Here is a 10,388-nt window from a genome sequence, read left to right on the forward strand (position 1 = left end):
GCCAGAACCTTGCGATGCTTCCACCACCATTGGATCCACAAGACTGCACCCACTGACCTGAGATCTTCCTGTATTCTCCATCATTGCATGTAGCTGAGTAAGTCTGAAGAGGGATTTATGGACTAGTATCAGACTTATGGACTTTATTTGGACTGGGCTGGGATGTTTTCCTTATCTACAATTACTCTTTGATATAAAGCTTTTTCTTACAGATATATGAGTATCGCTGGTTTTATTTTTCTAGTCAAGCTGGCTTAACACATTGCCAAAATGTATAGCTTGGATAAGCCGATCCTCACATGCTGTGGTAAAGGAGAGCTGTCTGGAAGGTTGGACACTAAGCATAAGTAAGGCCATTCATGGAGCTTGGAGTCAGAGCCATGGGAGGGAATGGATGGTCTTTGCGGCAGGTATCACTGAGTGGTGACAACTTGATGCATCCATTCCTCTTTTCGGGAGGATTTGCAGGAGAGCGTACAGTGACTCTGGCCTATCTTCTCCCTGGACTGGGTTGGAGACACATGGGCCAAAGCTTTCCCGCCCTACAGTTGCCCACATATCGATTGAGAGCCCATACCACTCCAAGGTTGGGTACAATGCAATACATCTCCAATCAAGCGTCGTTTCTTTAGCAGAAGTCCCATTCCAGTTTTGCTTCCCTCAGACAACATCCACGCACTCCGCCCTGTCACTCACCGACCGAGAGCTGCTGTGCATTGGCGGATGGCACCCATCATGCGCTTGCTTTTTTTCTACTTTCCGTCTCGGAGAACACGCTGGCTGGTCCCTTCTGCCAGTGCACAGTCTGCCCGAATCTGCTCCTTGTCCACCTCCGCGCCTCCCACATCTGACCACTTGCCAGCTCACTTCTGGTGACGTTCGCCATGAAAGACATCAATATAAAATGGAAGACAGAAAGAGAGAGGTCATAAATCCTTCTCCCTCTCTTTTCTGCTGCCTTGGCAGTCGCTGCCTCCCTCCATGACGACAACTCCTAACAGGCTGCCCCTTATTGGCCAGTTCATTGTGTAGGCCTCTAGAAAAACCATTTAGGACCCGCCTCCCTAGCGCCCATTTCCTTCTGACCTGAAGGTGGAAACGGCTTCCCTCTCTCCCGTGGCTGCAGGTCTCTGAGGGCTCCACACCGCTTGTTGCCTCCCTAAACTCTGTCCATGTCTGTGGAAACCTTCTTTTATGGGTCTTCATCTCCACTTGATCTTCTGGGGTGAATTCTGCCATGATCCGGACGACTGCAGAGTGCCTCCTGATTCCAGAGGCACCCAGCATAGTTGCCGTGTCGTCAGAAGAAGGACATTGTGCACGTGATGTGACAACACGTGTTAGGGGAAGAGCAAAAGCAATTGGCATTGACAGGTTTGGAGACCCTGTATGAAGCCTTTGAAGAAAGGTCTCAGCTGGACCAGAGTGCACAAACGGAGAGCCTTTTAATTATGGCCGTTGACCTTTTCAATCACAAGCCAGGAGGGTATGCCTGCCCTACATGTACTTCCACCATATTTTATTTGGTTTAGAAATCAAACCTCACTTGAAAGCTAGACATTAAAAAAAACACATCGAACCTGGTTAGACCAGAGGATGTACAGCGGTGCAGTAGGGATCTGGAAACACAGGGAATCTAGGACGGATGAACCCCTCAGGACCAGCGGTGGGAGTGGCGACACCGGGAGGGAAGGGGGTGTAGAAAGGGAGAACCGATCTTAGAGATCTATGTGTAACCTCCTCTCTGGGAGATGGGCAATGGGAAGGAAGGTGAGGGGAGATGCCGGGCAGTGTAAGATAAGATAAAATGATAATTTATAAACTATTAAGGGTTCATGGGGGAGGGGGAGCAGGGAGGGAGGGGGAGGGAAAAAAAGGAAAATGAGCTGATTGCAGGAACCCAAGTGGAAGGCGAATTTTGAGAATGACGAGGGCAATGAATGTATAAGAGTGCTTTACTCGATGTATGTATGGATTGTGATAAGAGTTGTATGAGCCCCAATAAAAGGATTTATTAAAAAAAACACATCGAGTCGCTAACAAATTATCTTTTTAAAAAGAACATTGGTGGCAATGAACGGAAGTTCATTTCTCTGGAATTCCATTTTCTCTTCCATTTGGCAGTGGTCGTTAGGTGGTAGGGTGCTCAGCTGCCATGTGAGAGACCCAGACTCGACTCTCAGCCAGTGCGGAGAATCACACAGCATCACCTGTCTGTCATCACAGGCTCGTGCGTTACTATGGTGCTGAACACGTCCCAGAGGGGTTTCCAGACTAAGACAGTCTAGGAAGAAAGGCCTGGCGACCTTCTTCAGAAGATCATCCAGTGAACCCCCTTTGGAGTTCAATGGTTGCATCCATAATAGAGCATGGGGATAATGCAGGGCTGGGCGACATCTAGTTCCATTGTGTATAGGGTCACCATGAGTCTGGGGGTCGACTGGATGGCAGCCAATAACAGCAAGGAGGAGGAGGTTGCCATGACGCCATGGTGATCGACTCTGCCCATCTACCTAGCTAAGACTCGGCATTTGCACCACTTACCTGACCGCAGCGATGCTGCTTCCCAGTGCTACTTCAAGGCCTCAGGCCCTCTGTGCAGGTGAAAGTTGGACCCTGAATAAAGAAGGCCGAAGAAGCATGGGTGCATTTTCATTGTGGTGCTGGGGAAGAGGACCGAAAGTACCCCGGACTGCTAAAGGAGCCAACAAGGCTATCTTGGAAGAAGTGTGGCCTGGGTGCTCCTGGGAGCAATCATGGCGAGACGTTCGTTGTCTTCTATATTTGAGATTTGTTGTCAGGAGAGAGCAGTCCCTGGAAAAGGGCATCACGCTTGGTAAAGTAGAGGGGCAGTGAAACCGAGGAAGGCCGTCAAGGAGGCGGACTGGCACTGGCTGCAACACTGGACCGAGGCCCAGGAACCATTGTGCGGATGGCACACCACCATCTAACCAGGTCTCGTTCTGTTGAGCATGAAGTCGCTCTGGGTCACAATGGACTCAATGGCACCTTAAGAACAACAACAAAGCCCCCTCCCCCAGATGCACCAGGGTCGCTCCCAGCTTGCTCCTCGCACTCAACATGTAAACCCCACACTTTCACATCTGACTACATGTAGTTTGTCCTCTAACTGCTGTGTGGGGGTGCCCTTCCTTGCCTTCTTCGTGAAGCATTCTGGGACCTTGTCACCTGTCAATGTCCCCTGTCACTCAGGGGCAGGTTCACAGATAGTACCCACCTAGCCTCTCCCACTGAGCACCTACTAGTATCAAAGGAGACCAGTAGCGCAGTGGGTGAGTGCTCGTTCAGCCGCTAGCCTAAAGGTCATGTTTGAACCTAGCTGCTTGCTTTGTGGAAGAAAGGTAGAGTGGTCTGCTTCTGTCGTGTGTTACAGCCTTGAGACTCTACACGAAAGTGCAGCTGTGTTCTATAGGGCTGCAATGAATCAGAATGGACTTGGTTTTTTTTTTTTTTGGGGGGGGGCATGTATTAGCCACGCTGAAGCCTGGAGTAGGATTTTCTGCCTCCAAGCTAGGGCCAAAAGACCACTCATATTGCTAGAAATTTAATTATTATCTACTTTCATATTTAGATAGAAGGCAGATAGCTAGCCAGACAGAAAGCTGGGAAAATAAACATCCTGAGCTGTACCTAGGCAAGTACCATCAAGACTTATAATTATGGCAGTGTAACATTAAGCATTATCTTGACCTTTAAAATTTATTAATGTTATGTAATTTTTTATTACACAACTAATTCATGGACACATTCTCTTTGTTAAAAATAAATAAATAACACTGAAATTCAGGCTATAGGTCTTTGGGAGCCCTTGATCCTGGTCCCCTCCCCCCTCCCCAAGGAAATCATCATCATCTGTATATCCCCTTCTCTGCCTTTTCTGTGCATTTACATACATATATTCCCATAGAAAATGGACTCGTCTTGCTTCTTTGACAGTTAATCTTCTGGGCTGTGCCTGGATTGCCCTTTCTATCCAGGAGTACTTTTGAAGGCAGGAGTGCATTTTCATCACAGGCCACATGCATATAAGCAAGATAATTTATACAACCTAAGAGGGTAACACATGGGAAATATCTTTCTTGAAAGTCAACAGCCTTCAATAAAATAGAGTTTTATATTCACCATACCTTCCAGCCCACTTCTCTTTTCCAGCTTAGACTCTGAATACCAAAGGCTTTCAGGGGTGCCGAGACAGTCAACAAACTTGGTACTGTAAGTATCAATGGGGAAGAGGAAAAGGCTTTTAGAGATCACCTTCCGTTCTACAGACGGATAGATCGAGACCCAGAAAGGAGGGAGTGGATTCCAAGGGTACACAACAGGGCTAGGGCAGGAGCTCAGACTTCCTGATTCCCAGTCCTTTGTCCTCTCCTTTCCATGCTAACATGCTCTTTCTTTGGCTACTTGCTCATAGACTGAATTGTGTGTCATGTTTTCTTGTAGAAATGGGTAAGTCCAGTCCAGTTCAAGTTCATGAGTCCGATGATAAGCTGAAGGCTTTTCCTGACTTGGGCAGCTGTCAGGGATAAGAACCAGCCCGTAGGAAGAGTATGGCAGATGGTGCAGAAGCAGATGAGTTCAAGGTAGGCAGGTCAGATGTTAGGCTTTGATGGCTCCCGTAGTCAACAGGCAATGTGGCAGGCCATTTGGCTTGAGCCCAAGAATTAAAGGCCAGTGAGCCAGATGCGTGATCTAGACTAACAAGGAGGGAAGCTCTCCACAGCATCTACTTACGTATGTGAAGTAGACCACACATCCAAGACAACATCTTAGGGCTCTGATCTGAAGGAGGGGTGCACTTCACTCTCATCTTCCCACAACTGCTCAGCTCCTCACGGCAGAGCTCATCATGAAGTTGTTAATATGATGTTAGGTCACATAATGGAGGGGGCCTCAGCTGCCAAACTACTGAGAATCCTGGTCCAACCAAGTTGATGCAAAACCCAGCCAACACACTCGGTGTCATGTTTTCAAGGTTCACCCAGGTTGGGGTGTGCATGAATCTGAAAATCATTTTTCTTTCTGGCTACATGGTCTTCCACTCTGCATATGCACCTCCTTTGCCTTTTACACTCATCTATTGATGCTAGGTGTGGGTCTGCTAACCTCCAGGTCAGCAGTTCAAAACCACCAGCCACTCTGCTTGAGGAAGAGGAGGCGCCCATAAAGATTCATTATCTCAGAAACCCTACATAGGTTCACTCTTAGTCTGTTGAGGGATGATGGATTTGGATTGTTTTCAACTATTAGCAAAAAGTGATGCAATGAACGATAGTGTACAAGTTTCTGCTTGAAATATAGCCTTCGCCTCTTTCCTTCTCCCAGAATTGGGGTTGCTGGGTCATACAGTAATTCTATGTCAACTTTTTTGAGGAAACACCAAACTGTTTCCTATAGTGTCGACACCATTTTACTGTGGATGGAAGTAGTCTAGTCTTTCTGCCCACAAGACACACATTGAAGATGTGGGGGAAACTGTGACATGGAAGGCTAGCAGGTGTTCGTTCACATGTCCAAGGAGTACCTTGTACATGCAGGAACTGTGCTCGGGGGCCAGGGGAGGCAGCGATGAGTCAACTAGCTCCTGCCATCTAGGATCTCCCAGACCAACTGAGGGCAGATCAGAAGAATGACAGCCACCACGCTGAGTCTGGAGGGCTGAGTATCATGGAAGAGCGGAGAGTTTAGAGGGAGCTCAGAGGAGGACGCCATCGCCTCTTCGAGGGTGGGCAGAGGAGGCTTCTTGGAGGAGGTATCCCTTGGGGGATGAGTGGGTTAGATTTGGGGTGAAGTAAAGGAACTGAAGGCGCAGCAAGGCACTGAGATGAAAAGGAAGCGACGGCAGTCCTGCTGCTTTCCAGGGGATGTATATTCTCGCGCAAAGACGACTTGCCTCACGGCTCTGAATGCCCGTTATGCCTGGAAAAATCATGTGTACATTGTACCATCAATATTTAGAAGGGAGGAGAGAGAGGAGATAAACATGCAGGGAATGAAATTGCCTCCCCCTTCACCCACTCTTTATTCTTCCCTGGAGATATGGTGTGTTCTACTTCTAGGAGTCGAAATAAATTGTCGATTCAATCTCGCTCAGTAATATGCTTGTGTCACAAATGATTTGACAGCATGCTATAGTATGGTAATCACTGCTTATTACTTCTTAGAAGTTGCCAACAGCTTTGCTATGCTCACCCGGGAGAGAGAGGAACGTGTCTGTCACCAATCCCCGCAGGAACTGGGAACAAACACTTACAAAATCCTTTACCTTTAGGGGAAGAGAGTGTGCTTCTCATGGTTAAGGAAATGCCAATTAAATCAACATGAAATGTGATTCTTAGCAGAACTTTCAAGCGAATGAGAATATGCATAACATGATTAGGTTATGCCGATTTATACGAACCAAGTAGATATCAAGCATCTAAAAATGTTGGAACTGAATTCACCCCCATGACTCAACTTTCAGCCAAACAATAGGCCTACAGGGTGAACAATTATACCAGGGTGACAGCACACCTTAGAGCCAACCAGTCGTATGAAATGCAAAGGGTAACGTCTGCCTCCGGATAAAGCTCCCGCGGCAGCAGTGGGTAAGAAAGGAGGCAGGGAAACAGGAAGCACACTGTCATCAATGTCGGGAAACAAAACGAGTAGGAATGGTTGATGGAAAACCAATTTGCGCTGTAAACTTTCAACTCAAATCACAATAAAAGTTTTTAATATCTAAAAATAGAAATGACCACTAGTATGGTGACCACTGGATATGAGCACTGGATATGACTCGGTAGTAACTATTTTATGAATTTATAAAAGAAAAAGAAATCTGGAATACAGACAGATTATTAAACTGAAGGAAGTTTATGACACTTTTTTATCATAGGGAAATGTCAGACATGCAATGTCTAACATGAAGGTCTTCAGTCCGTTGCACTCACCTGGCCAATGAATCTTCCGCAGACCCCCAGAATGGATGTTCATGGAGAAGTTCTCAATGGCACAAGAAATGTGCCTGTGTGCATGTTTTCGTTTGCTTCCCCCTGAGCACTTTAGGGTGTTTTTTCTAAAAACAAAGACTATTTCACACAGTGGTCATCAACATCAGGAAATTAACAATGATGTATACAATTAATCCAGAGCTATAAATAGTCACCAATTCTCTCTCAAAAAAACAAATAAAAAACACCTTTGTAGCAAATGGGAAAACTTTTTTTTTCTGGATCAAGTTACAATCTAGGATCACATGTTACCTGGTTTAGGCCATGACTGGATGATTTCGAGCTGGGCTGCACCCCTGTTTTCATCATTACAGGACAGTCATTTTGTAGCCTATCCTTCCATGTGAGTGCGTCTGATGTTTCTCCGTGATTAGAGTCTGGTTATATATTTTTATCTGAGGTGCTATGTCCTTATCAAATCAGAGGTGACTGATGTCTCCCGGTCACATGACTGGTAATGTTACCTTTGATCATCAGATTGAAAAGGTGACTGCCAGATTTTCCAGGGGAAATTCACCACTGCTCCCTTTACAATTAATAAGCATCTTGAAGATTATGTAAATAGCCTGTTTCTCATGAAAATATTTACCCACATGGGGTGAAATGAGTTCCTTTGTTGTGACCTTTACCTTGGTTCTTCAGGAAAAACCAGTTTAAGAGGATGTTTCCCCTAAACTTTGAGCTGTGACCTTTGACCTACTTTCCCAGACTTCTGTCCAGGTTGACTGACCTTTCCTTGATGGCTTAATACTTTTTGTCTGGTCCTAGACATGGGTCTACTGTATTTTTTAAGGCAAATAACACATGCTCTATGTTCATTTGCCAAGTGGCGCTATCTGGTAAGCCTCTGACTGCTAACCTCAAGGTCAGCTGTTCAAACCTACCTACCAGCATGGAACTAGACGAGGCTGTCTGCCCTATGAAAATGTACACCCTTGGAAACCTTACATAGCGTCTCTGAGTCAGCATCGACTCCAGGCAGTGAGTAGGTACCCTCCCCCAGAAGATATTGTTGTAAGCATGCTGTTGTACACAGGCAAGATCAAACACCACTATATTAATAATTAAATCTAGCCTTAATTAATCAGTTGGACTGAGAGCAGGCTAGTGCCTGGCAAACCTCTCCATCCGGAACAAAGAAATTCCACACTTTGTATAGTTCAAACTAGGGGCTGGCTCAAGGGAGGGATAGTCTAGTTGTTACATTCTTAAAAGGTTGCAGGGTCGGGGGTTGGAGGGAACAGCCCAGCTGCAGGTGCTAATTCAAGGTCTTACAAGAGAGTGTACAGTTCTTGCCAGCTGGGCAGGCAGGGCTTGAAGACACCTCCGAAGAGTCAAGGTCTTGTTGGGAGAGCCGGGAGAGGGAAGAGGAGAAGGGGGGCTAACTGCTAGCAGGGGTTAAAGGCAGTTTGAAACAAGATGAGGTCCCTCGTGTTAAGCTAGGAGACTACGCGTGCCATGTCAGTCTCTCTTTGGATTGGCATAACAAACAAAAGCACCTTGTAGGGCGTACAGCGTGCTTGGCAAACAAACATCGAACTTAAGTACTATTTGGTAGAAGTATTTTATTTTACACATCTTCTAAGGATTCATGAATATATGATGGTAATGCAAATGATAGTACTCCTGACTTGCTTAGCCTCCTGGGATTTTGTAAATTCCATGGCTTACCCCAGGAACCTGCCCTTAGGCATTGCGATGTTTCACAGCATGCTGGAATAGCTCTCACATATTGCCCATAATCAACCTGGCATTTCTTTCCTGACAACCTGACCCCTTTGAGCCTGTTTCCTCCCGGGAAAGTATCCCGTCACAGCTAGGGAGTATCCATTATGACCAGACCTGTCCCCCCACACCCCAACCTTCTCAGAAAGGACAGCCACAACCTTCAGGCCCCCCCAGAACAAAAGTACTTTGGCCAAGTAGCCAAAAGTTGCCGGAAAGACAACACAAAGACGACTGGGAAGCCGTTTGAAGTGGAGGGGTCTGAGAAGCTGTCATCTATCAAGAATCATTACTCTACCCTAACTAATATTCATGCCCATAGCTGTGAAATCTGCTACATATTCATAAGCCTCTCAATTCACTTCCCGCTTTTACTTGGAACCTTGCGTGAGTGACTCTAGTCCCGCTGCTTGTTGCTTGACCAGCCCAAGTGAAGATCCCTTCCATCCCTTTTCTTGCTGTTTCTCAGCCGCTGCGAGGGAGGTGAGTTGGTACCACACAAGGAAAGGGATTCTGTTGTGGTGAGTGGCGAGTTGCATTGGGAGGAACCTTATGGACAACAGAGCAAAACTGCCCGGTCTGACACCGCCTTCCCAATTGTTCTGTTTTGAGCCCATTGTTGTTGCCACTGGGTCAGTTCCTCTCATGGGAGGTCTTCCTGCATTTTTACCCAGCATGATGTCCCTTTCCAGGGACTAGTCTCTGCTGGAGCCTGGTTGTGTGGTGGTTGGTTATGTTTTGGGCTACAACTCATAAGGTCAGCAGTTTGAGCCCGCCGGCAGCTCCGAGGGAGAAAGATTGGGCTTTCTGCTCTTGAAAGCAGTCGTTGCGGCCTCTGAAAGGGGGCTTTCCAGGGGGCGCAGGTTGCATATGAGTCCGCGCTGACTCGATGGCAGTGAGGTCTATGTCTAAAGGACTTGCCATGAGGTCTCACTAACGGGCATTCTGATAGGCTTCTCCCAAGACTCATGTGTTTGTTCTTCTGGAAGCCTGTGATGTTTTCAATATGCTGCCCAACACGGTAACGCAAAGGCACCAACTCTTCCAGTTCCCCTTATTCGGGTCCAGTTTTCACATGCCTAGGAGGTAACTGAAACAGCCATGGCCGGGCTCAGGCACGCAGCAGTCCTCAAAGTGATGCTTTTGCTCGTTGACACCTTAAATAGTCCCGCGCATCAGATTCCCCAATGTCGCTTGGTGTTTGCTTTCTTGACTGCTGCTTCCACAAGGGCTGATTGTGGATCCGAGTAAAATGACACCCTTGACAGTGTCAATCCTGTCTCCATTTTTCACGAGGTGACTATCAGTACAGAGGGTGAGGGGCCACCTAACAGCTGTGTCACAGGCCACCGGGGTAACACTGAAGATAGCGAGAAATCCACAGGGTCTCGGCGACAAAATCCGTGGTGATAGCAGAAATTTGCTTCTCGGAGTGCAGCTAGGAGGGTGGAACAAAGTTGCTACCTGGGCTAGGAGCCAGGGCCGTCACCAAGCAGTGGAGAGGCCGATGGATGGCAGGGCGGTTGAGGTCAAAGTAGCCTGCCTGCAGAAAGGCAGTGTGCACAGCCAAAGGGGGGCTGTTCTGAGGGGGCTGAGCAGAGGCGTGCATAGCTGAGAGGGGACATGTGTGACAGAGGGAAGTGCCTGCTT

This window comes from Tenrec ecaudatus, chromosome 17 (genome assembly GCF_050624435.1).
Source record: "Tenrec ecaudatus isolate mTenEca1 chromosome 17, mTenEca1.hap1, whole genome shotgun sequence".
Taxonomy (NCBI): domain Eukaryota; kingdom Metazoa; phylum Chordata; class Mammalia; order Afrosoricida; family Tenrecidae; genus Tenrec; species Tenrec ecaudatus.